The sequence below is a fragment of the Gobius niger genome (genome assembly GCF_951799975.1).
Source record: "Gobius niger genome assembly, chromosome: 13".
Lineage (NCBI taxonomy): Eukaryota > Metazoa > Chordata > Actinopteri > Gobiiformes > Gobiidae > Gobius > Gobius niger.
This window is the reverse complement of record NC_136864.1, coordinates 23,591,780-23,619,405: the sequence shown is the minus strand read 5'-3', so window position 1 is coordinate 23,619,405 and position 27,626 is coordinate 23,591,780. Positions and strand designations below refer to the sequence as shown.

Sequence of the window (27,626 nt, the reverse complement as noted above, 5' to 3'; positions counted from 1 at the left end):
ATGAGGTGAAAAACTGCATAAAAACACAGCCAGGTGCTTTGATGTGTAAACAGTCGGTAGAGTTGGGTCGTGGAAAATGGGTCACCAAAAAAAAAAAAAACGAATAAATGAAATAAAAAATGGTAAATCAATGCAGCAGAGTGGTCCGGTGTTATAGTACAGCTCGCAAATGGCTCTGAACATCTATAGCGCCGTGGCTCAATGGAAGCGGCGTGATTATTTAGAGAGGTCCGATTGTGCCATTTGCTTGGACGCTGTAAAAACGAGGCATGTGTGAGGCCAGGCTTGTAAAAAGAAAAAAAAGGGAAAAAAAGAAAGAAAGATCATCCTCTCAAGCCTTTCTAAAGAGTGCTGCACCTGTCGAGAGGTGACTTAAGTGTCAGCGTGCAAAGCAAATGCACCATTCAGGAGCCCACTGTGCACCCGCTGGTGTTATTTAACCAAAGCAAAACCCACATAAAGCTGATTTTATACATCTAGAAACTGTTCTCAAAGTGCTGCATTTACAGTTTATATAACAAGCAAACTTTATACAGCCCCATTCATAAAGAAAACACAGAAATAAAAATAGCCTGTTAAAAGTAAATGAAGCAAATAAGAATGTTAAACACAGTTCACATGGTAAAATGGACCGTAAAGGGGTGGAATTATGCAAAAACTACTTTTTACCATGTTAAGGCGAGACACTGCAGGTGAATAGGGAAGAAAAAAAAATGTAGAGATATCAATTTGAAACTTTTGCTGAACATTACAGATATAAATATGAGAAAAAAAATGTATTGCATTTTTTATTTGTTCTGTCATTGTATGTTTTCACATAAAAATAAGGCATTTTGAGCATTAAAATGGCCAAAATTGCCTATATTTTGGGAACGAAATCAAAATAATGAATTGAGCCAGATTAAAATTGATGGTTTTATTTTATTGACATATTAGTAAATAAGATTTTTCCAGAGGGGATTTTGGATATTTTGTTTAGTTTTTCAATAAACTAATCATCAGTGAAAAAATCTGTAAAAACTCAAATTCCGCCTGTTTTTTTGGTTTCAAAGTTGAATAAATCAGGCTAGGAATTAGATACTAAAAAATCCCTCTGAAAAAAACGCATCTTTGAGCAAACTTTGGATCTTCTCAGCACTACAGAGGCAGCTCCTCCCGAGGTCCATGCTATTAAGTTCAATCTTCTCACCGCTTCACTATAGCAACACGTGTTGTTTATGTGGCTTGGGTGAAGGATCAGGAAATTAATCTACTGAATACTTTGTTTCAGCTGTTTTATATCGATATTGCATTTTCAAACCTACGAATTGTAAGATGGTGATGAAGAAAAAGAACAATACCCCCTCTTTAGTAGGAGACCTGAAACATTTTCAGTGGTTCGCTAGCCTGGCCTTAGCCATCCGTGAACTCCGATCAAGTATCATGTCCCTACATGTACGTCTGGGTCTGGCGGGAGGCGGGGGTAGGTGTAGGTGACGTCAATGGCAATGGGGGTGGACACGAAAGTCAAGGAAGCTCTTCAATCCGTTCTGGCTTGGCTCCCAAATATCCAGAAATTGAAATCGAAGCCTTGCCCCCAAGAGTTATAATAGCTTGCCTCACTCACTCGAGCGCATCACAAATCAGATCCAATCGTTTCAAACTTTAGAAGGAGTTCACCGCTCCCACCTGAAAACAGAGCTCAATTGTGAAGATCCAGACCTTCTGTACGAAATGAGTACGAAGGTATGGTAAGACCAGGCTAGTGGTTCACAGGCCTTTACCAAAGAATACTAGTGATAAATGGTTTTGAATTTCATAGAAGAATTACTGTGTTCAGAGTCAACATGCCAAAAAACGACCAAACTGTTTTGTCGAAATTCATATTTTGATTTTGGTCTTGGCTTGTCCTGTTGCATTGAGGGACTACAATTGCTTGTTGCCTGTGGTTTTAAGTCTCGTCTTTGGCATAACAAATTGGAGCGGGATACTTTCCTCGGTTGGAGAAGCATTCCGCTCCTTCTCACAAACAAGCACCACTCCATCTTGGATTTGGAAATATTGGGCAAGGGTATATATACTCGGTGCCCCCTTAGGCATGGCTGCATTTCAAATAAAAAAAAAACTTGAAATTTCATTTTTTTTTCTTCTTCTTAGAATTTCCCCTTGGTGCTGTTCTTTTGGACCGCAAGTCTGGCAGGCAGCAGCTGTGTTTTCGCAAAAAAAAAAAAAAAAAACGGAGAACTGTCTATCCCAGTTTAAAGTGCATGAGGAATTCCGGGGTTGGGAAGTTGGAATGCAATAAAACGGATTTGTAAAAAAAAAGAAAAGAAAAAAAAGGCACAATTTACACAAAAGCGTCAAAGAATGCCACAAAAACCAGATGAGACATATAAAAGAACAAATAGATCACAGACGTTATTTATGGAGAACCACGTAACACAGGAATTTGCTCTTTAAAAAAAAGCACATTTAAAAAGTCATCAGCAGATCCTAATTATGCACACAGCGGCATGCATATCAATGACAAAGCGGAGGTTCCAATGTTTCGTGTCTTTGGGAACGGGTTGCATTAGACACTGGGGGGGGGGATCCTCGGCGGGCGCTTAAAGCTGAAACATTCGCACATCGCGTTTGGCATCACTTAACTCCTTTGTTCGACACAGATGAAAAATGGCTTAAATACACTGCAGATTAATATAACAAAATCCCTTTGGCCGGGAAGGCAGCCAAATCTCGCTCCATTGGCAACAATTGTACTTAAAGAGTGTCTGTTCGTGAGATTTATGACAAAGGCACTTTTCATTCGCGGAGGCAAGGGACGAAAAAAAACAAAAAACTAGTGTGGTAGCTGGTGTGATGAAATTCAAACGAGGACTAATAGATTACGGATGTTTTTTAAGTATGTTGTTATGGGATGGGTATTTGGACGGGGCTATATAGGCCATAATGCAACAGGGTGGGAGTTATAAAGTTGTTTGCCAGACGTCTTTGGTTCATTTGAGAATTTGAAGATGTTTTGTAGAAGCAGCTCAGTCTAAATCACAATAAACCAAAACACAATACTGCCTTTTTAAATTGAGTTTTATTTGCTTTAGTCACGAACCTGAAATGACAATTTACGCCCAAACCAATGTCCAACAACAATGTTTAATTTAAAGTGGTATCCTATTAGTAATCCTTATCTTATCTCAAAATCCCCAATTTAAAATACTGTACCCATATCCTGGAAAAACAGACTTTTAACCTAATATATGCACATAAAAACAAACCTGCAAATTGTTTTCTTTCATTCGCAAGTGTTTCAGCAATCAGCCGCATTTAGTCTAATATAGCCGACTGGATACGGCAGATTATTATTTCAACATTGTTTGTGTATTAAAGCCCTTGTCTTTGGCAGATTTAATTTAGCATCGTTAGCATTATTAGCCTTAGATTTGAGCTTGTTTTCAAACTGTTTCCCCTTTTTGTAATGCATTAGTATAGATACTGACAGCAATGCTTCATACTTGGGGTCGTAGGCTAGCGAGGGGGAAGGATAATATAGTAAAATAAAGTCAAGTCAAACTCCGGTCATTATGATTGTTATGAGACAGCAGATTGTCCACTAGAAGCAGGAAAACGGAGCTCGAAGTAGCATGTAGTTAGCATTACCTTATGGTTAGCATTACTGTATACGTTTGTTAAGCGGTGACGTCACAGCTTTACTTCCGGGTCCGCAGATGTGCGAGAAATTACAAAAAAACTCTTTAATACCACAATCAATATTTCTGAAACTCAACAGAGAGTTACTGAACATACTTATTTATCAGGCCCATTAGCCAAAAATGTTGTACCTACTGCTATAAAAGTATTATTTACCAAAATCAGTACATCCGGGTTAGCGGAGATAAAGGCTAACGGTGCAGCAGCTATGCTAACCCCGGAAGTAGTGACTTTAGTAAATATTACTTTTTAAGCAGTAGGTGCGGCACTTTTGGCTAATGAATAAGTAGGCACAGTAACTCTCCGTTGAGTTTCAGAAATATTGCTGTTTTAAAAAAAAAAGAGTTTTTAATGTTTTTTCTCTCGCATATTAGCTGGTCTGCTAGTACCTAGGACCCGGAAGCAGAAGTCGTACGTCACACTTAACAAACGTATAGAGTTCGGGAATGTGACGTCATATCGCTAAGCATTATGGGATCAGCGGCAATTGTAAACTAATGGAGATTCTAAAAGTTAAAATACTGGAGTTATTGTTCATGTTAAAACACTTGGACACCACAGTGAGTCCGATGTATTTACCAGCAGTAACTGAGCAGCTAACGGAGCTGATCCACGGCTATTTTCTCCCCTTTTATACTGTTTATATCTAATGTTAGTCAATAGCTGCAAAGATGGCGGATCTCCATTGTAACTGTGGAATTTCCCGAACTCTATACGTACAAATTTGAGCCGTTAAACCACTTCAACTAAATATATAATGTATGTAAGTTATATTTAAGATATATGCAAAAATAGTTTGGAAAAAGTAATATTTTGTTGGCGGGTGGAAGGATATTTTACCATTTGCATATGACAATTACTTTCTTGAGCGATGCTTCCCAACTCTATTAAAATTCATTTATGGACCTGAGATTACTGCCTGTTACTTCCCTGTGACATAATGCTCTCATGTAACACTCCTGCAATCTCGGTACACGCATCCAACCTTTTAAATGGGGAGCACTTTGCACCCGGCCTTGTAAATTCCTCTCCTAAATTCATTTTAGGGTCTCGGAGAATGAAGGGACCACCATGTGTTGGAACATACCTTGCAGCCCAAAAACTCGACAGGTTGTTCCTCTTTCCCCTCGCTCCCACACCCTCACTAGCTTCTCCGGCCCAAAATAGCAGCGACATTGACGAGTGTGCCGTGGCTGCTCCCCGATGCTGCTGGCCCACCCCGTGATGAGGCTGGGGGGGAGGCAGGACCACCCTTGGGTTTTATGGCACCTCTGGGGAGGAGGCTGCGCTGTAAACACTTCAGCTGGCAAGTGTCATCACAGGGACAACGCTGAACTTTGCATTTGGATGCTTCTATTATGTATCATGTGATTAGAAGTTGCTGCTTTGCTCTTGGTATTAATAAGTGCATGTTCGTGATCTCTCTTTTTGGGTAATTGGCTTTATTGGGGTTAGATTTTGCAGTAAATGCTTAAATTTACGACTGAAAATACTAATTCATGGCTGTAAAACATTTAACCCGATCTCACAATGGTAAAGAATGATCAGAGAACACGTAAAATACAACATCAAGTTAAATTCACCACAAAAATAGGTCATATCATCGAACACCTATTTGAATAAAAACATTAACATTATTATAGAAAACAAAGATATCCGAGGCACTTAAAAATCCTTTATGGTTAATGTGCATCATGATTATGCACAGCTTCCTTAACATCTTATATATCTTATTTGTGCTAAACATTGTGATAATAGGACCTATCAATGCCAATTTGACCTCTATCCACCGTGACCTCTGGAGTCCCACAGGGCTCCATACTTGGCCCGGGTCTTTTTCCCCTTTATGTGCTGCCAGTGTCAGTGTGAGCCAGACATACACTCTCCTTTCGCTTCCATGCACGTCTTTCATTTGTAATCTATCATCTGCCAGACACATTTGACTTCCCCCAAGGACATAAAGCAGTGATTTTTGTTACATTTTCATGCTTTTTTTTTTTTTAAAGAAACAAAACGCAGTGTTTGACTTGGCAATAACATTTCCACCGACACTTAATCTCAGCTCTCGTAACTCAAGCGGCTACAAGGACAAGAAAGTTAAACTGATTAAAACTTGACTTGACTTGAAAGGAATATGTTTTTGTGGTATTTATGGAGATTTTGGTTTCTATTATAAATATAACAAAGCGCGTAGGTTTTCCATTGGTTCCTCCAGCTTACATGGATTTGTTTTTTTCTCAACCTAACTTTAAACACAGCTGTAGGTTTGTATGTCATTGTTTTTCTTCTCTATTTTTTATATATCATTTTGTTCATCTTTAGAGGCATATGTACTGCTGCAACTATCCAGTGGGTTTTAGGTTGAACGTCATTGCTGCTGAAAACCTGTCCTTGATTTTAGGAGCTGCTTGAAACACAGATTGTAGAAAACTGCAGAAAAAAGTATCACTATAACAACTTATAACTTACACATGGTTGGCCCTGACTGCAATGCGAGTGCAGAGCTTTCTGTGACGATCCCGTATTATTCCACAATACTCATAAGTCCGGCGTAAATAGGCGCTTAAATCCGCTGATGAGAGCCTCTCTCGGTGAAAAACAACATCAATGACTCAGTTCTATTCAAGTGCCGGCACAGATACAATCACAAATGTCGCTGTACTCCTTCAAACTGAATAATCAGATCTGAGGACGCGCTGACTGTTCGCCCTGAGCGTCAGCGCAGCCACGTAAACACTTCACGTTTTTGTTCCTTTCCGTTGGCTGCTTTAGTCATGTTCATCTCGTCGCTGTCTTAAGACGTCCACCGAATTTTCACCGTTAAAGCTTTTATTTTATGGGCTCCTGATTCAAATCAAGTTGCAATGAGGCTTCAAAAGGTTGGTGGTAATTAGAAGCACACATCCACCGTGAGCGGCACAAAGGGGTGAAATTAGGACCAGACCAGGCAGCAGGCGAAAGTGTAATCCGCTGCAGACTCTTGAATACATCTCCGGGCTCGGATTTGAACTCTTATATTTGAGGATGTAAACACGTGCAAAAGGTCACATTTCAGCAATGGCCTTTTAGCTCGCGTAAACAAAGGCAGTGGCAATTAACCGAATGTGGGTTTACATGGAGAGCTTGAGAAAAAATGTCCTGCTGGGTAAAGGAAAAACACAAGTCGATCGCACATTTCTTTACAGCACACAAGGATGAAAATAGCACGGTGATTGTTGAAATTGTACAATGTATTGTGCAGCCCTGTTTCCATGTTATAACTAAGTGCCATGTTTCCTCGCATTAAAAATAGATGCTCTGGCCCACACTCCTGCATAGTTGGCAACAAGCAAGTGGAAGAAGTTTTCTGGTAACTTACAGTTATTCCAGGTTAAGGCTATGATGAATCATACGATCTTAAAGCAGATAGTGATCGTGAAATCTCCAAAAATCACACAAGGCCTGGATTCCTGGATATAAAGAAGTCGTTAAGTTTCCTTTCAGCCTTTCTTGCTCCTGATTTAGTATTTTTTAACGGTGTTCCAGCCTTATCCACTAGATAGATCAGGATATGTGTGTGTTTTAATGGAACGTACTGTGTTAAAACAGTTAAAGCCACACCACGTGACATTTTACCCAATAAACAGAATAAAATACAAGCCCTTTATTTTTGTCATTGATTAATAACTGAAGAAAAATTACCAAATGCATGTGTGTTTGCTGTGAGCGGCTCACTGACTCGTCTCCATGGCTAAGGGCAGCCAAATATGAGTTAAAAGAGGTCCTCATCCAAATCCATTGTTTGAAATTAAACAAAAATAGCATTTTCTGTGTCGAGCTGATTATTAGGAGCATGTTTTGCTGGCAACAGCAGAATCCCAAATGTTACGCAGTGTGCCTTTAATAATATCGATATTACAATATTCAAGACATGCAGTCAATTCATTTATTTGTAATTACCATTGAATGTACCATCAGAAATGCCATTGATTTGAAAAAGAAAGTAGCTACACATTATTTAGCCTTAGTAAATAATGAGTTAACTCTTAATTAAAGATGAACAATTCATGAATTAAGTGCGACTAACACTTAATAACTACATAACAATGAATTATGTGAAGTATGTGAAGAACTATTCATTATGAGTTAGGCATTAACTGTACTTATTAAGTGTTAGTCACACTTTACTAACAAATTGTTCATAATGAATTAAGTGTTTATTCCTCATTCATTAAGGCTAAATAAGGTGTAGCTGTTATGAAGTATTACCAAAGTGGGTATGAATAATATAAGCGAGTTTGAAAAGCAGCTCGATGTTTGTTATCAGGAAGTGCAAATCAACATTAACGCTGTTAGTTGGCAGGCTCTGAGTGATGAAAGACAAAGGCTTCTTTTGTTTGTTGTCGTCAAGGACCAATGATACTCCAGTCTGAAGAGACATGATTCACATTTGAAACAACTCAGCAGGAGCTTTGTTGAGAGTGAAGACATGCCACGGGGCCGTGGCATTAACTTTTCAGACTTTCTATGATCTCCACTCAGTTCCTGAAGCGCGGCGAAAAAGTGAAACACATTATTGGTGACCTTTATTCCAGGCCATAAAGTTTGCTCGGGCGTTCAGCTGAGTCACACAGTGTGGGAGTGGCAGCCTGGCAGTGTTCAATGATTTGCCAATGTACGGTGCAGTCTCATTGCCTTGAGGTAAGAGACTCTCCGCTCGATCGAAACTTACCATACCTGATAACAGCAGCGAACTCATTCAAGTGGGCGTATCAAATTACAAACGCCCTGACTAATCCTGCAATTTTAATAAACCCTGTCATAGTGTTTAATCCCTGTTACTTTAGTATCACCCGACAACGTTTCAGCCAGTTTTGTGCTTAATCTCAGGCGATGCCCGAAAGGAGAGAACATTTTCCAGGCGAGATAGGGATAACCTCTTCCACTCCTTCCTGTTCACACCGGGGCTTTTTCAGAGTTCGCAAACCTCCCCTCCTTACCTCGCACATCCCCTGCCTTTCCCACTCTTGAAACCTAGCTCCTTTCCACTACGAGCCAGTGTGCATGTACGGTATTGGGAGCCAAACAGATAATGAGCGATGCCAGCCCTCGAAACGGAAAATCACCTCTACCAAGCCCGAGCTGTTCCGGAAGACCAATTTGCCTTTCTGCAGCAATTCCGAGTGATTTATTGTGAGAAAAAAAAAAACCAAAAAACTTTTAAGAAGAACTTCCAAAAGACATTTCGCTATACGCAGCTGGTTAATGCCAACTGCTTGTGACTGGTGATGAGTAATGACGCCCCTTTTGAGTCGGTAGCTTTGTTCCGTGGCGTCGGCATGATGGATCGCTCTTTTCAATACGTTTTCAAGATGTGCGCCCCTTCTTATAATAATAATCTATTCCCCTTTTAAAGCCGAGAACTATAAAAAGTCATCCCCCCCCCCATCGCTCTCCCTCCTTCGGTTCGTCTCCGTTATCACGTTTCCTCCGCGAGCCGAGAGATGCGGAGATGTCCACTTTTCACCGCGCTCATCAACAGTGGATCCGAGGTCCATGCAAACCCAATTAAGAATCAATTTGAGCCAGTGTCAGACAGTCTGGCGCCTGGAGAGGGGTAAATGCATTTAATATGAACATTTTATCGTTGTCTCACAGTCTTCCATCGTCTAACAGTCTGCCCGAGTGTAAAGTATCTGTCGTGCAGCCGTACGGAAGAATACGATGGCGGTAGTAGCGCGGCCCGGCCCCGGCACACATGGCACGCATCTGAGGAGGAAAAAGGTAGGAAATCTGCCCGGCTGTATGAAACCACGTCAGATAATGCGACTTGAAATGCGGACAGCTGTTACATATACTCGCATAACCCAGGGAATAAATTGTATCAGTAAGGGGAGCTTTCTCGTTTTTATACTCTTATAAAGCTGAACACTTTCCTAGTCTGGCACCGCTGATTCATCGGAAGAGTTTGGCAGTATTCACGGTTCACTGTTAAAGGCCCTGTAGAAAACATCAGCCGTGACTTTGGCGTCAAAATCCATAAAAAAAATGAAAACCCCTTTTCACCACATACAGACGCCACCAACAAATCTTCTGGGTTTGATTCATGATCATCGTATAAAGGAGATTTCCTTGTATTTAGTACTCTCGCAAGTAACATTTTGCTCTCTGGGGCAAAACAGAGAATGTGTACAGTGTATATAGGTATAAAGCATTTCAGTACTACTTCTATACTGAAGTGTAGAAGTAGTAAACTACTTCTATAGTTTACTACTGTACTGCTATTGTCCCAGTAACTTGCTGTCTGGGATACTAGATTGAAAAACAAAATTACAGACTACATGAGTAAATGTTGCACTGATAAAAACACAAGTTATACCAAGATGAATACATAATTCAGTTTCTACCAAAATGTATTGTATTCCAACTTGAGTTCACATTTTGACTACTCGCCCACCTCAGCATGAATTATACAAAGATCGACAGTAATGAAATTTTGACAGTGGAAGTGATTGGCATATTTATTCTCCCCGCTGTTCGCTGTGTCAGTTCTGTCTCAAGACAAATGTCACTGCGTGAAATTCACTCTCAAATCATGTCAAACAGGTTTGATACAAGCACAGATTGATGGAGTTCCTTTGATTGCTTTAAAAGCCTGACACCTCTTCTCCTTTTATCAACAAATTGCCTTGAAAACTCATCACGCGGAATCTTCAAATCTATTGCCAACTTAAATATGCAGATCCCCACATTGCAATCTTATTAGAATGATGGATATCATGATGAACCAAACGGCTATTTTCACAAAAAGCAACAACATGGACTATGGTATTGAGCGGTTTACACAGCACATCTGAATGACCTTAGCTGACTGGTAAGTCTATAACAAGCCACTCTCTGCTCACGCAGCAGCTCTGCCTGTGTTCCCACTTGGTATTGTCCCTGTACTTTCCATCAATTTGTTGCATTTCAGAAAACAAGGAGCTGCACTTAGTGCACACTCTGCCTGAAAATGTGTACCTCATTTAGACATCTCTTTCTGTCTGAGCTGACATACCTGATTGTTGCAAAATGCCACGGTCATCATGGTGCGAGCATCGCAGACAAAGTCGCACTGCAAAGAGATGATGGTATACCTTGAACGGTGAGAGGCATCTAGGGGAAAGCTGTAGTTTTGTACATCTGACCGTGAAAGTAATTGGATGAAAAAGTTTCTCAAAGTCAAGGATGAGGAGTTTAAAAATTGAGTTTGCAGCAGAGCCAGCTGAACTTCACAATGTAGCAACAGTAGTTTCCCAGAACCACAAGCTTACTCTTTACTGTTCCTTTACCCTGAGTGCTTTTAGGAATAAACTGCTCTTCTGATCTTTGATCACAACATTACATTTTGTACCATTGTGTTACTTTGCTATTTTGTTTTCACTGCTGTTGACTGCCTTAATATTGATTACCAAATGTTGAAAATAATATTTTATTTTCCTTCCTTAAACAGCTGTCACATTGAGTGAAATATTGTGAAACGTAGATTTAGAAAAGAGTGCAAAATGGATGACATTGTCTTCAATACGTATAACACATGTGTCATTAGCACGTGCTAGCTTTGTCACAAATTCAGTCAGATTAATTACTAAGCGTCTTTCATAATTAGACCATAATCATGACTTGACATTGACAGAAGCAGTTTATAAGGAAAAAGGCAATGAAAGTAAACCGCATGCTGCGTAAATGGCCGCACACCCACGCAGGTGCTTTCATATTGCTCGATTAGACATCTGCTCTGGTTAGCACGTCGACGCGCCGCTCGCTAATACAACACAATGAAGGTGTAATTTGTCCTTGGAAAACAGGTGCGAGGATGCTAACAGAAGAACCAAACAGAGGAGTCACGTATAGCCTTTGATGAAGTCAACAATCGTACAGCCTACAGGAACGTTTAACCCGCGGTGTGTGTCAGAAAACACTCGGTGACTTGCCACAAGCTGTGGGGGTGATTATATCTCAGTCTTGGGTGGATTTATTATTTAATGCGTCTGTGTTTTTGCCTGGGTTCCACTGAACGCAACATGTCCACGCTGGGGCTAAAAATAGCTGCAGTCCCGAGACTTCTGCATGAATGACAGGATGTCTTTTGGTGGCACGCGAAGATGACCCATTTCCATTTTTATATTTCTCTCCTCAGTGTTAATCATCTATTGTCAAATAATGGGATATGATACATGCAAGAGGAACGCACATAGACCTTTGAGAGTATATTTCATAATGCGGATTTCCAGTGAATAGGAACAACACATAATGCTTTACATTCTGTTTAGTTTTGTCTGGCCACTAACAAAGACTACATAATTATAATATGTCTGTGGTGGAATATGAAAAGGATTATTAAACGGGAAGTGGGCGTGACAAGACACAAAATCACAACTTGTCGCCTAAGCATTCATTTTTAACAAGAAGCAGAGATAAATAAACTTTTTTTTTTGATAGGGTGGTGATGGTGGTACTGATGCTCCCTGTATTTTCCAGCCGTACCTGGTAAATGTCATTTTCAAGTCCTGATGTATCTCACATACACATATATATTTTCCCTCCTCTACACACGGCTTTCTAGACCAAGTTCCAATCCAGATCCAAACTGTGATGAGTAGGCTGTGCAGTTGGGGAACATGCACCTCCAGATACGCCTTTCAAGTAGAGCAGAATGGTTTGGTCACTTGAAAGAGAGCCAATCTCGACCACCATGGGAGTAACCAACATATCTTGGTCTGTTTTGGCAGCTAATAGGGGAGCTACTTTCTGTTCATCGCCGTGTTTGTGTATTCATTTCACCAGGACCTGGGCACATATTTTGGTTAGGGGGTGCTGAGGCCCCCCAAAACGCCTTTTCTTGCTTTTTTCCTATTAATGATCCATCCATCCATCCATCCATTTTCTTCCATTTGTCCGTTGCCGGGTCGTGGGGGCAGCCGTTGGAGCTGCCCAAATCACACTGCACCAGCCCCTAATGGCTCCTCCTGCAGGTGGTGGGTCCACAGAAGGACGGCCTCACGATTAAACCGAGCCTGTTGGTCTCTCTTCTGAACCGTTCTTTGTCTGACCCGTCACCTTGGACCTGTTTGCCATGGGAGACCCTACCAGAGGCACGTAATCCCCGACAATAGAGCTCCTAGGATCATTTGGGCACTCAAACCCCTGCACCACGTTAAGGTGGCGGTTCCAGGAGGGGCTTATTAATGATATTGCTTGCAATACACAAACAATCCACCAGGGGCTGCTGCAGCCCCCTCAGCACCCTGGGTTCCCACGGCCTTGCATTTCACCTCTCTATGCCACTGTTCAGCATTTTAACCAGTGCTCAAACTCAAAACAGCTGTTGCTAATATCTATCTTTGTTTTCCCAACCATTTTATCATCAACTTGCCATCTCACAGTTTATTTCCATGGATGTTAGTGCTTGTTTAAATACCTTAAATTTCTGTTTGACTTCTGTGTTTAGGCTGTGCATTGTCCCTCCTTCAGCTGCGTAAAGCTCCTCCTTTACCGAACTGGTCCCAGGTGAACTGCTTCAGACCCCACCGGCGAGGCAGCTTGAACGCTCTTCTGTGCACGAACCAGTTCAATTTAGACAGTGGGAAAAAACCCCAAAGGAAAGACTCTCTAAACCAGGCGTCTCAGACAAATGTGGCCCACGAGGTAAGTTTTGTTGGCCCGCGGATAAACTGCATTAAACACGTTAGAACTACATTTCCCTTGAGGCACCGTGATGTAGCTCCGAGGTTCTGGGTAAACAGCAGACTGGAGAATGGAGAATTGGCACTTGTGCAGATGATGTTTAAACTTTTTTCAACAGAGAATCGTAAAATAAAGGCCGGCGGACTGAGAGAGCAAGAGCTTCTGAAACAGGTGCGAGACTGTCAGAACTCGAGGAGCAAAACTTTCTTTGTTCAGCTAATGATGTGCCGGAAATGTTACAGCCGCATGGCATTGCAAAGCGAGCATCGTAACCGGTGTTTTAAAAGCGCCTTGTCACAAAGGTGAGGAGTTGATAAAAGCTGACAGAAAATGGAAAGTGGACTCTGTGGAAGATGAAAGATCATTCATTCATGCCCTGAACCTAAAAGCAGCTGCAGGGAGCCGCTGATTAAAAACACAATCATTTTCAGGTCACTGTATCAATACAACATTCATTCTTTATTCGCTAACATGACATTTAACACAACCTAATTGTGTGTCTGAGCTTGTCATTTCTAAATTCAGAAGCACAGCTAAGTTGGCCTAAGTATTATAGCAAACGATAAAATGATACTAACTAGGGCTGTGCAATTAATCGAAATTCGATTACGATTTCGATTACAACAGTAAACGATTACAAAATTAGCATAATCGCAAAAAATCTATTATAATTTATTCAATTTTTTTTTTCAATTTTTTTTTTCTTCAAATTATTATTGTTTTTTTCAGGCTGCTGGGATTATTTTCCCTTCGCTTTTCACGTGCCATGACTCATGCTTTTGTCTGACATAAAAACAATTGGCGCTGTGTGTTGATGTCATCAGGCCGCGCTGCTCAGTTTACTTGCGCAGGTGTGACGGCTGGCCAGCAGGGGGCAGGCGTGAAACAGGGACCTCTCTTTAATCAAGGCGTACTTGAAATCATTTGTACTTTTATGACTGTCCAGAAAACATAAAGTGTAGTGTTTTGATTAATAAATAAATAAAATAAAGATAGACTTTTTTTAAAGGCAACAAATAATCGTTTGAATAATCGTGATTTGAATTATGACAAAAATAATCGTGATTATTATTTTTTCAATAATCGAGCAGCCCTAATAATAACTTATAATTTACCGCTCCAAATGAGCTTGAGACCCCGTGATTTAGACTCTTTGCGTAAATGGGACGAAGGATCTTGTTTCTAAAGTGTGTCGAAGAATTACAAATATGCTCGGCAAGTTTGGGATATGAATGCGTGTTGTCATTATATGTTTATTTGGTCAGGACGGTACACGTTAATAGACAGACACATACATATAAACATGTCGGATTGAACCCATTAGAACCCATTTCCGTTTGTCGTTCCTTTTCGCAAACACACACCGTCAGCGCACACAGAGACACCGGAGACGAGACGAGTGAAGTGTCTCGCCCCAGGACACAACTTGAACTTACCTTGAATTGTTTTTAACTTGTTTGAATAAAAGTAAAGTCTCCAAACAATGAGCAGTGTGATAGATTTTCTTTTTCTCCTATTTCCTTGGTCCGACTCTTGACACACCCTGACTAACTATGCTGCATACTGATGGCGAAGAAGCTGAAAAATGTAGGTTCCTTCAACTATAATGTCTTTTCCCATTCACAGGTTTTTTTTGTTTGTTTGTTTTACAACATCTGGTGTGTCTGCTTGGAATGCTCCGAGTGTAAGCCGGAGAGCTGGAGTGTGTTCCTGTTTTGTTGGTTCAAACTGCAGTACTTCACCCAAAATCCTCTCTCCTTGTCCTTTTTCCTTGGCATTTTCACACGAAAACAATTCGCATCTGTTCCTGTTTTTGCTTCAGCCGCTGAGTTAAAACGACAAAACCCGAACCGAGCGAGCGAGCGAGCGAGAGAGAGGCGCACTTCTCCCAGCTTTCTCCGCCGCGATAAACATTCGGCTGCGGAAACTAAATTAAAACAAATGTTCCCGAGTGCCTTCCTAAGTGCTCAACTACGTATTAAGATGCTCTCTGCAGATAAGCTTGCTCGTCGGGTCGGGGAGTTGTTCATATTTTGTTGCGAATCGCACAGTTGGAACGCGTCGCCTGTGCTACATTACGTTTATTTGCTAGGTACTTTTCCCTCCCATATAAGAGCATTTCCCAGCCTTGCCAAGGACTGAGAGGGAAAGGCGCGTTCCTGTGAACCGTCGAGATCCACAGAGGAGACAAGTCTGGATCTATGCGCTTGTCAGATTTTATCTATCGTCGAGGGTTGAATTAGCTCTCCCTGCTTGATCTAACTTCTGTCTGAGCGGCACACAAGTCTCCCGGGGACAGGAATGGGGGACGACACATCTTATTGTATGGTTTTACAAATTTAAAGCCACCTCTAAGGCTTCAAAGACTCGAACAAGACTAAGATATTTATACTCTAGGTTAGCAGATATATATATTTTTGGGACGGGTTTTTGCAGGAAGCCAAGCGAGCGTATCCTTCCACCCACATAGCATCTAAATAAATAATAGGATGTTATATATCGTGGCTTGTTGAAGTTGAATAAAAGGGAATTTCATATTTACTTTCCAAGCGGTCCGTGGTATATTAGCTGCAAATGGGGGCGATTTTCATACGGGAGCTAGCTGGCGAGGTCGTAGCCGTCATGCTTTTGGAGGGAGACGAGTTCCATTTCCGAGCACGAGTACATTGCGTTCTGCTCTGAGAGTTTCAATGTGGTCAATACTTTTGAAAAAATGACACAGATCAAAGGCCACATCGGTATCGGTAGAATCAACGTCTATACACAGCAGAGACTTTCGTAAGATCTTCTGTGCACCCAGAGCCGGTGCTGGCCCTTCTGGGGCCCTAAGCAAAAATCCACACGGGGCCCTACTGTAGCATCCCATGATTATGGTTAAGGAACCCATTTACGGTTCCACTGTGCAGTAGTGCAGGGCAGAAGTGGAACATAATGACCTCAATTCAGGCCCTGCCCCTCTGTGTGAGAGCCAATAACCACTAAACCTCTGTGAGATTTTGGGGGGCAACTACTAGTCTATTTCCCAACTTTTGAAAATGGTAAATGGTCCCATTCGCTCACCTCTGGTCCCTGACCCACAATTTGGGAACCACTGATTTAAAACTAACTGAAATCCGCACCCGGCGGTTATTTCTGTCTGACCTCTGAGAATTAGTCTGTGAGTAGCCCAATTCGTTTTAGACTGTGCACATTCAGAGAACCAGAGTTACTGTAAGTAACCGCTGCCAACGCGTTGATTAATCAGTGAAACAACACCATAGTTTGATTGAGATGCGGGGCCCTTAAGGCTGCGGGGGCCCTACGCAACTTACATAGCTTACCTATAGGAAAAACCGGCTCTGTGTGCACCTGCAAGGCATCATTATTTCCCCACACATGTTGGTGTGCCTGGCTGAAGTGGCATTTGTACACTGCACTCTTCCTCTACAGTCTTTCCGACCTCTCCAGACAGGGGATTACCGGACTGATGCGAGAAGGCCCCTAAGATCCAAGCGTTCATTTGAAATTAGGGATCTTGAAGAGTCCGAGGAAACCATAATGGCTTCCATCCTCAGTGACTTGAGTGGTAATAATCATTTGTTTGCATGATAATTGTCTGCCCATTATGCTTCCTCATGCTTCCGATCGGGAATGTGTTGTTACACCGCAAAGTATTCCGGGACTAGACAATTCAGTCTGCCGGTGTGAGCCGTGAACAATACTAGCCTGCTGTTGTTGTATTACCTTTGCTCATATATCATTCTCTGTATACATATTAAAAAGGTCAGTAGTGCACTCTGTATCAAATTATAAAGCATTTTTAGCGATTGTGAACTAGCAGTTTGTTGTTGTTTACATTTCCGACCATAGAAATCACAGAAACGGCGTGAGCTATCTGAGCCTGTTCCATATGTATACTCCTGTTAGCCAATGACTTCCCCGACCCCGTTTGAATTGAGCGTCCTGTCCCCATATAAATTAATAAAGAAGCCAGTCCCTAAAGTATGGCGAGGTATTCATGGCATTTATATAATTTCTATGGATTCTTTATCATGAACCTGTTGTGAAATTATGTTTAGCGGCCCCACGACAAACAGAAATTTAATGTGAATTAGCATTTCGCTCAGGGGCCACTTTTATTCGCTAATTTGTATCCAAAGTTAAATCTCATACGGTCTTTAGATTTATTGCTTTTTAACAAAGCTTTGACCTCACCTAAATAGGACTGAAAACCTCCGGACTGTTCGTGTCTCGGGGTGTGCTAAATGCTAACAGCTATAGAGTATTTACCAGCAGTGACTCAGCAGCTAGCGGAGCTGTTCCCATGGCTTTTTTCCTCCACTTTTTATACTGTTTTTAGCAAATGTTTGTCTATGGAAAATGCTTGCTTAGCACCCGCAAACATGGCGGACCTCCATGGTTCAAGGTTCAAGGTTCAAGGTTCAACTTTATTAATGTCCCGAAGGAAATTATTATGGTGACAGTGAATTTTCCCGAACTCTTTAGGAACAATACACTGAGCAGACTAACAAACAAGCTAGTTAGCTGGTTTGCTAACTGTCCGCATACGACATGGATCGAACGCAGCTACTCCTTCTTATTTTTATGTTTCCCACAGTATTGCTCTCTGAAAGCTTGGAATGTTAAAGAAAAAGGCCACCGTTTTTACATACTGAGATATGTTCTTACCTTAGCTTTGACGAGTTCTTTAGGACCTGTCTGGTCTTCACCCGTGCCTTCAGTCACGTAAACACAGCGCAGACGGCGTTAGCATTTAGCCTCTCCCTCTCTCCACTATAGCTCCAAAACAGGTCAAGATAGAAGCTACCAAGCTCTTCCACGTTTTCCCTATTTAAATATGGTTACGTGAAGTGTTCCACTACAAAGTATAATTACACAAAATTAAACAATGTGGATTTTCTAAGCGGATAAAAGGGGGAACTATATTGTAAGGCGTAGTAATACCAGGAGTAGTTTGGCATCTGCACAGTAAAGTGAAGATTACTGTGCGGATGACAAATTACTCCTGGTATTATTACGCCTTACAATATAGTTCCCCCTTTTATCTGCTTAGAAAATCCACATTGTTTAATTTTGTGTAATTATACTTTGTAGTGTAACACTTCATGTAACCATATTTAAATAGGGAAAACGTGGAAGAGCTTGGTAGCTTCTATCTTGACCTGTTTTGGAGCTATAGAGGAGAGAGGGAGAGGCTAAATGCTAACGCTGTCTGCGCTGTGTTTACGTGACTGAAGGCACGGGTGAAGACCAGACAGGTCCTAAAGAACTCGTCAAAGCTAAGGTAAGAACATATCTCAGTATGTAAAAACGGTGGCCTATTCCTTGCCTATTCCTTTAAAGTAAGCGCTAAAGCCATTTGTACAGTCTTGATAGTGAGTAGCATGTTGAGGTCAGAAATGAAATCTGTTTTGCTGCCATGTTAGCCAGCAGCTAACAACTAACAAATTTCATGTGTTTTTCGAGACAGAAAAGCGTCAGCCCGGCCTCCATAATAAGCTTGGAAATACACACCACAGGAATGGCTTTTTCTCGTGTCCGCATCAAAAAGAGACAGAGTTTCTGTCCGCATGGGGTATTTATCAAATCCTATCGAAAAAAGCCTCAAAAACACTTCTTCTTGATGCTTTGACTTCACAAATGGATTTTCCTTTTAACGTCGGGGGGAGAGGCTGCCTTTGAATCTGTCTGCGTTTGATCTTAATGAGTTAAACCAGCTAATAACAATGGCTCGAGACACGGTTACCGCAGCATTCCCCGCCTGCCCGCTTGTTTGCCGCATGAATGTTCGCCGGAACGCCCGACGTTATTACATGAGGTTAGAGCCCGTAATGTGAGCGACATAAAGACGGGGGGGCCCCAATCAAGGGACGACATGCCCCGCAGAGGTGAGGTGGGTTTAAATACTCTGCGCTTCTGTGGGGTCCCGATGCCACATAAACCCAGCCGCAAGGAAATTTAATTATCACTTCCTTAATCTAGTGTAACATTTGAAGTTCGCAGGAAGAGTGGAATTCCGCGTGGGAGACACTGGTTCTCATTTGGGGGGAGCGTGAGGAATGCTGAAGGCAACGTTAAGGCTTAAGCCCAGCCGGTGCATTCTCAGGGCAATCCGTATTGTGATAAATAACTAAATATAACGACATCAAAGCTGACGACATTAAACATTTATGAAGAGAATTTGTTGCAGGGACTGTAACATAGCCACACAGTAAATGTACAGGCAAAAGTCGGGGTCTATTTGACTAAAATGACACATGCCGCTAAGGTTTTTAGGACTTATTTTTGAGTTGAAGAAATTAACCAAATTTGTTACAATGGAACAAGCCCAGACCAGTGTTTCTCAAACTGTGGTACATGAGTCACTGGTGGTACTTGGGCTTCTCCGAGTGGTGCTCTGACACCGGGTCATCTGCAATTTTAGACTTCAGCGTTCGGTTTGTTGATATTGAGGTCCGTTTGGTAAAAGGGAATCCCCAGAAGTGCAGTGCTTTTGTGCAGGGACCCACAATTAAAATATACAAAATACAACCAAAGTGCAGAAACAAAAGAAAAATGCAGAATTACAAAGGACAAAACAGAAATTACAAACATTTACCCACCCACAACCTCCCGCCAACAGGATCATAACACAGAATGTGTTTTTTCTAACTGCAAATGGCCAATAAATGAATCTGAATCTGAATCTGAATCTGAAGGAGCCTGTTAAATTTGCCCATCCTGTCTCTACACATCATAATATTCGAATCACATTTACATAGTTTATACAACATGAGATTTCAGGGGCATTTAGGGGCCAGACCAACATGCGACCAATGTGACTCATCAGTCATAAGAGTTGTTCAAGCATAACATAGCAATATTTTTTTCTTTAAAAGCTTTTTAAATATATAAAAATAATGTAGTTCTTTTATAGAACTTTCATTCTCATTCCAGATCTCAGGGCCCCTACAGGCCACGCTAAAGCTGCTTCACTTATGATGACGATTTTTCCCTCTTAATAAAGGTTTCCTTCAAGTGTTTTGTTTATGAGAAGGAGCGGTCACTGAAATGAGTTGACAGAGTCTAGAGTTTAATGTATGTACCACGTTATACACAAGCACTGTTGCACTCAGTGAGCTTCAGAAGCTTGAAACCATAAAAAAGAGGATCTGAGGGAGAGTTAAAGTTTGTCCATGATATAACACATAACTTTCTTCTGAAGAATCTCCAGTTTTTCAAGATAACTAGGATACATGTTACACCATATAACATTGCAGTAATTTATATGTGGTTCACAGAGACCGATACAGAGAGCATCAAGAGGAAGACTGTGCCTCAACTTAAAAAATAGACTGACATATTTAGAAAATGTATTCGTTGGATACTCATTGTGTTTTTTAAAATTTAAATATCCATCTATGTACCTAGAATTAAGTGCTCTCGACTCTTTCAATTGCTCTACCATTAATTTCAATCTGTATCTTATCAATATTTTTACGGCTTCTATTTGATCGAAATATAATAAAATTTGTTTCATTTCAATTAGAGATCATTTCATTTTCACTTTCACATCATTTTGTTCAATTCAGATCTGATTTAGACCCGGTTTCTTTGGCCTTTAGTAGACATCTCCATGGAGACGAGCTGGAGATGTCCCGCTCCCAGTAAAGCTGTACAGTAAGGTCTGAGGAGAGGTGAGCCGCTCAAACACTCCTAAAATAAAAGCTCTCCTTTTTACTCTATCTGTTGCGTGAAATTTCACACAGAGTGGCTTTAACTTCTTAACTCCCGCCTGAACCGAGAGGATCTTTCTCCTCACGTCATCAGATTTTTTTTTCAACCTTTTTATTGTTGGGCGTTCAACTCATTTTTGTAACTCATTTTTTGTCACATTTTTGTCAGTTTTTCGTCAACTTTTTGTACATTTTCTATCACATTTTTGTCATTTTTTTGTCGTTTTTTGGTCAAATTTTTATCACATTTTTGTAATTTTTTCGTAATTTTTTCGTCTATTTTTTGTCATTGTTTGGTCAAATTTTCATCACATTTTTGTAATTTTTTTGTCACTTTTTTGTAATTTTTTTGTCATTTTTTGTCACTTTTTTGTCATTTTTTTGGGGTCATTTTTGTGACATTTTTGCCAATTTTTCATAAATTTTTGTGCTCAGTTCAGGTGGGAGTTGAATGCATTCTTTCTTCATTCTTTCAGAGCAGGTCATCAGAGGAACCATTCGACATTATTAAAGCACACCATTTATTTCAACGTATCAATGGTTGTGTTTCAGCTACTTGGATTGCATCAAGAAAGGCCGTCGAACCACATGACCTTCCCCAGCCCCCGTGAATGATTTACAGTGTCCCATGAAGGAAACGTAGCAGGTGAAGGATCGCTACTTTTAGACGCCACTGTTTTACGGGTGGTCTTCTACAATGCATGACGAGGACTTCCACTTTTAGTTAGTCATATCATACAGTGCGGCCTATATTTCTGCACATAGACGTCCATTGTAGCTTTATGAATGTCCACCGCTATACGGGATAAACAGCGCACATCTTATACACAGTTGATGGAAGGAGCGGTTTCTGTGGCGCTGCTTTTTCAGTGGGAATTCATTAAGGCCTATAATTTACAGCCGAGAGTCTATTCTTATGATAAAGTCGCATCACTCCCCGGCGCAAAGGCATGAGTCAGCAGCAAACCTGGCTTTTAGCTCTCACTCTCTCTCTCTCTGGCCATTACACGTGGGGGTTTTGATTGCATGCCGAATGTGGACGAGAGTGACAGGCGGCGGTGGAGTAAAAAAAAAAAAAAAAAAACAGCAAAGGGAAGCATTTTTTTTCCTGACAACTTCATCAGGAAACAACAAAAAAAAGTAGAAGAAAAGGAAAGCGCGGAGACAAGAATGGCTGTCGTGTCGATTTGCATATACGCTATACTACATTGACCGCGGCGAGCGAAATAACGGCGCGCCGCTTGTTCTCGCGGGTCACTTCAAATGGAATGGTGTTTACGCCTTCCACCGTAGCCCATGCATAAACATTGTCTTTGTAAATAAGAAAACGCGCCAGTGGGATGCGCATCATTATACGCGCTTCCCTTTTGACTTCTCCGCTTTTTTATTATGTAAAGCTATGCCGGCGGAAATATGCAAGCGTCGCACTAATGTGTGTGTGCACTTTTCCACCTGGAGATTTCAACATGAATTTACATCTCCCCCCTCTGCGACTGTACCCCCCCCTTGTTTTTTTTTAAATATGCGTGTAACTTAGTCCAGTGACTCGGCCTTAAAGGGGCTAGATGCAACTTTGCCATTTTATACTCACTACTGCCATCTCAGGTCATTCGTGTTACTGCACCTTCTATATTAAAGATGGGGTATTATGCTTTTTTCAATCACATAACACCAGTCTATATCACACTACAATGATGACCATACCTTCTGTAAATGCAGTAAATTAGAATAACTGCCTTGTATAAAATTGCTCTCTCAAAATGGCTGTAGTGAATGTCTTGAAATAGGCCTCTGTCTCTTTAAGAACCTCTGACCCTTTCCGACACGCCCCCTCCACACCTGTCTGTGGCATCAGTGGGGAGGGGGCTCTGCTGAGGAGCAGTGGTTGGTTACTCGGCTGGTGACGAAAGCTCGGAGGCGTCTCCAGGAGGTGGGGGCGTTCCTAGGAGGACTCAGGCAAACCTATCCCTAAAATGGCTGCCATCAGAGTTTTCACAGATTACTCAAAAATACGTGAATGTGCCAAGGCAACACTTCAGGCATGTTTTTAATGAGGGAATGACATAATAACATGATGGAAAGCTTGAAAAAGTTGATTTTGCATAATACCCCCCCTTTAAGCTAATGATTTTAGAGGCAGTTGTGGTGAACAGGTCTGGGCTCATTCTACACATTAGGACATGGCTGGAACATGTAAGGGGAGGAAAATACTTAGTTTTAACATTTTTTAACTCTGTATAGTCCCTTTAAGCTTTGGCTGGAGGTGGAAAAGGAGAGGAGTGATACTTCAGGGTTTCTTGATTGATAAAAGAGTGAACGCCATCGACTGCAACGAGCCACACGTTTCTCAAAAATATGACTCATCAGGGCAGTTCTCAAAACCTCATTCGCCCTTTTTCAGCGCGCTAGCCACATTATAGGCCAGGGGTCTCCAAGTAAATTTCGCTGGGGGCCAAATATTGGGAGTGTATTGTCTATAAACAAAAGCTCCAATAAAACATGTTTTGATCGGGAAAATACTATTGTGGAAACATTTTTCAATAAATGATTAATAATGAGCCTGACAGGACTGTAACCTGGGCTTACACTTGTCTTGCACTGCAGCCTGACCATTTGCATTCTGGTCATTTCTTTACAGGAATGGGCAAAGAGACTTACTTTTATTTTTGACATACAGTGGTCCCTGGTTTATCGCTGGAGTTACGTTCCAAAAATAACCCGCACTAAACGAAATCCGCAAAGTAGTCAGCTTTATTTTTTACAACTATTTTGTATTTTAAGGCTGTAAAACCGCTCACCACACACTTTACACACTTTTCTCACTAGTTCACACGGGTTCTCCCTTTGCCAGGTGTAAACTGTGTGGTTTTTTGTCTAATAAAAATTGTACTAAATAAATCCATGAAACAGTGAGGCCGCGAAAGGTGAACCGCGTTATAGCGAGGGTCCACTGTACTCAAGAATTTGTGCTCTAAATCAGGGGCCAGATTGAATCATCTCGCGGGCTGGATTTGGCCCACGGGCCGCCTGTTGGAGACCCCTGTTACAGGCGTTTTGGACATTCACATTTCATTCACAGCACACATAATGCAAACACACCTCTTTATAACTTCAGTGTCATGTGTAGATTGAATGGCATGTAGGGTTTTGCTATGAAGTGTGTCCCGTCTGTTCAGTGTGTTCAGCCGCTTCATAACAGTTCAACATGTGTTCAAACAAACTCTGCTTCACTGTATGATAAAACTGCTTTTTGTTATAATGTGCCCCTTTTTGTAATCGTTTTCTCACTTTGCTGTAACTTTAATGCAATGAAATGTAATACTGCACGCTAAGGAGAGCATTTGTAAACCCTCATTTAATCATCTTTAAAACATTTACAAAGATGTAGTTAAAAAAGAAAATGAAATTCCTTCTCTTTGCTGATCTCAGAAACTAATCACAATCCCCGGTGCCGTTACTTTGACCAATGAGATGAGCTTTCCTGTGAACCTGCCTGTCAGGTCCAATCAGGAGGGAGGGGCGGGAGCTTTATGGTTTACTTTTGAAACACTTTCTCCCTCACTCATTTTGCAAACTAGGAGTGGCTTTCAGATTGAATCAGGAAGGATTGGGGGGAACTTGATTACTTATTTTGAAATTTCTTCCTCTCTTCCATCATTTCAAGATCTTCCAGACTATCACTTTAAATATTTACCAATGTAGTGTGTGCGTGTAGTCACCGAATTCCCTAAAAAATGCAATAAAAGGAATTTATCACACGATGAAGTGAAAATTGTATTACATTTTTGAACTGTTATTGCAGAATGCGGTGTTATTGCAGAATGACGCTTAGCTGTTTATTTCATTCCTTAAGGATTTTTGGTCCCTTGGCTTATTGGACAGAATGAAACGGAGAGAGTTTAGACACTAAGGACAGTCCGGCCGTAACCATCGCCAAGAGTGTGCAGACTTGGACAACGAAATTCTAATTTTCTGCGAGTGCGAACGCTTTTGACCCGCTTTGTGAATGTGTGTGCAATGTTTAGAGAAATGAGTGCTATGTGTCTGGAACAGTGTGTCCTATCAATTGAGGAAAAAAAACGACAATAAACCCAAACTTGGCTGTCGAATGTTTGCTCCCAGACTAACTTCTCCCATGCAAACATGTCCGTCTGCGAAGGCTGCTCTTTCATTACGAGGCAAAAAAGCGCAGGGTGCTAAAAATAGGCGCGGTGCTTGAGCGAAAGAATGAAAGCTCCCCACTAACGGAATAATATCATGTTCAAAAGCGAGCTGCGTGGGGCTGAACTTCGGAAACCTGAGGAAAAATGTTGCCACAAACCTGCTTCCAGCTGGGTGGATCGGTTTGCTTCCAGTACTTCGATTGTGGAGGCATGACAAGTGAAACTTCACACGGGCCCAAAAATGACAGCGCTGCAAAAAGAAGAAAGAAAACTGGATATCAACTGAGTAGGAAGACAACAGCGCTCATCTTAGTAATAGCTCTGGAGCCGACCATTTGAAAGCTTTTCCAAATATTCTGTGTGTCACATGGAAAGAAAACAGGCTATGGCAAATACAGTATTTGTAGAGAAGGAGCTTATACCCGTATTTTAGCGCCATTCAAAAGATTCGGTTCGATCATGAACGCTTTGCTGATATTTGAGGCCATTTTTAGCGAGCACAGGTAGGCACTTCCACCAGCATCATCGTAGCTGTAATGGTTTCTGATGAAAGCATCACTATGGTGATGGAATAAATTAGGGCTTTATATAAAAATAAATAAAAATGTCTCCCTTGAAGGACAGACAAAAACAGAACCAAAGTGGAAACTGATGAAAGATTAGAGTGCAAAAACATGTCCATTTTGTCAGAAAGTTTATATTGCCTTGTTTTTTTTTACACAAATAGCCATTGAATGTGCATAGTGTTGCAGATTACTGTAGGACTCTAATAGTGTCCTAGCTTTGAAGTGAATTTTTTCTGACAAAGCGTAGTCACAGCCTGGACAACAGAGTCTGAGTTTCAGGTGACAAATCACTTCGGCCCCTTTAAAGATATAATCAAGAATCAATGTATTGTAACCAGAAACGACAGAGGACTACAGTGTACGTGACAGATGATACTGTGTTACCTCAGTCATATTATTTGTTGTTTATTAAACCTACAAGATGTGTTTGCTGGAGAGAAAAGAAACAAAAACAGAACATGGGGGCTAATTGTGAAGCTTGTTCATGCTAGAAATTTGGCTGTTTTTTTTGTTTTTTTTTGTAGCCAGCTCCTACATTTTGAATAGGGAGAAGATAAAAATAAATAGCGAAAGGAAAAAAACACGCAGAGGTAAGAATAACAAGTCTGTGTTCAATAATGACTGTTGGGCGTCAGCAGCTAATAGCTAGCCTAATCGTTCAGGTATTGAACGATTCGACCATTCTGTTTATCAAGTTTATTCATATTCACTCATGCTCAATAAATTGATTGATACATCCGAACATATATTATCTTTAAGTTTATTTTGTAATTATTATTTTTTCATTTAGCATGCAATGTTTTTTCACAGCAAATTGTTCAGTGGAAGTGAAAAAGTGCACTCGTTGGTAACGTTAGCAGATGTAGCAAGAAGCTAATGTAGATTCCTGGTTAGCATTGTCTGATTTTAAGTATTTATGGGCTGTTCACCAGTGTTAATTTTGACAACATATTTTATTTTAGTTTTAGTCTTTTGACTAAAATGTAATTTAATTTTAGTCAATAGATTTAGTCAAAAAAAACTTTTCACTTTGCATTGATAATATTCATTATAATCATACTTAATCTTGTTCCTCTGCTTCATGGAGCTGCTCCACGGGCAGAGAATTTACATGATCTGAGGCTCTTTCAGATGGTCAATAGAAGTTTGGCTGATTTTAGTCTCTCCTTTTCATTTTTATTTAGTCTTATTTCAGTCGACTAAAATATCTGGACATTTTAGTCATAGTTTTAGTCTCATGAGAAACTTTTAATTTAGTTTTAGTCCAATTTAGTCGGAAAAAATATCACTTTGACTAAAATTAAGACTAATTATTTTAGTCGACGAAATTAACACTGCTGTTCACCCACTCTGCTCCTCTCCGTGTCTCTGTATCTTTATTTAGTAGAAGAAAAAATTACATTCCAGCATTTGTTAAAGTAATGTTGGAGAAAGTTCAGTTTGTTCCTCTCTTTGTTTTCCCCGTCAGGCTGCTTCGAACATGACCATATATGGGCAATGGGCATACACCATGTTACCTATAGCAACTGTTGCCAAGCAATGGGCAAAGCTTCCAATGTGCCAAACATTCTATGACATCAGCGTTCCACAGCTCACATGCTCATTATGACTTTGACGCTTGTACGAATCAGTTCAGCTCATTCACTCGACAGACGCTTTTGACGCAGCATTTCGGCAGGACATTTCAAAACATTGAAAAAACAGCTCCCCTTGTCTCCAACAAACTCTATAAGTCTCTTAACAATGGAGCAAATTCTAGATAACTTACAAAAAGCCTTAGAAAAGGGATACAA

The 27,626-nt window shown here is 40.9% G+C and overlaps 1 protein-coding gene across 1 annotated transcript in view; it reads right to left on the bottom strand.

Annotated features, from left to right (window-relative positions):
• The window catches only part of efcab14 (EF-hand calcium binding domain 14), a 98,529-nt gene extending 72,991 nt beyond the window's left edge, over positions 1-25,538 (bottom strand). Inside the window, exon 1 of the mRNA XM_079569190.1 lies at positions 25,426-25,538. The gene's annotated coding sequence lies outside the window, so the exon portion shown is untranslated. The remainder of the gene's footprint in view (positions 1-25,425) is intronic.
• Between the last annotated feature and the right edge of the window lie 2,088 nt (positions 25,539-27,626).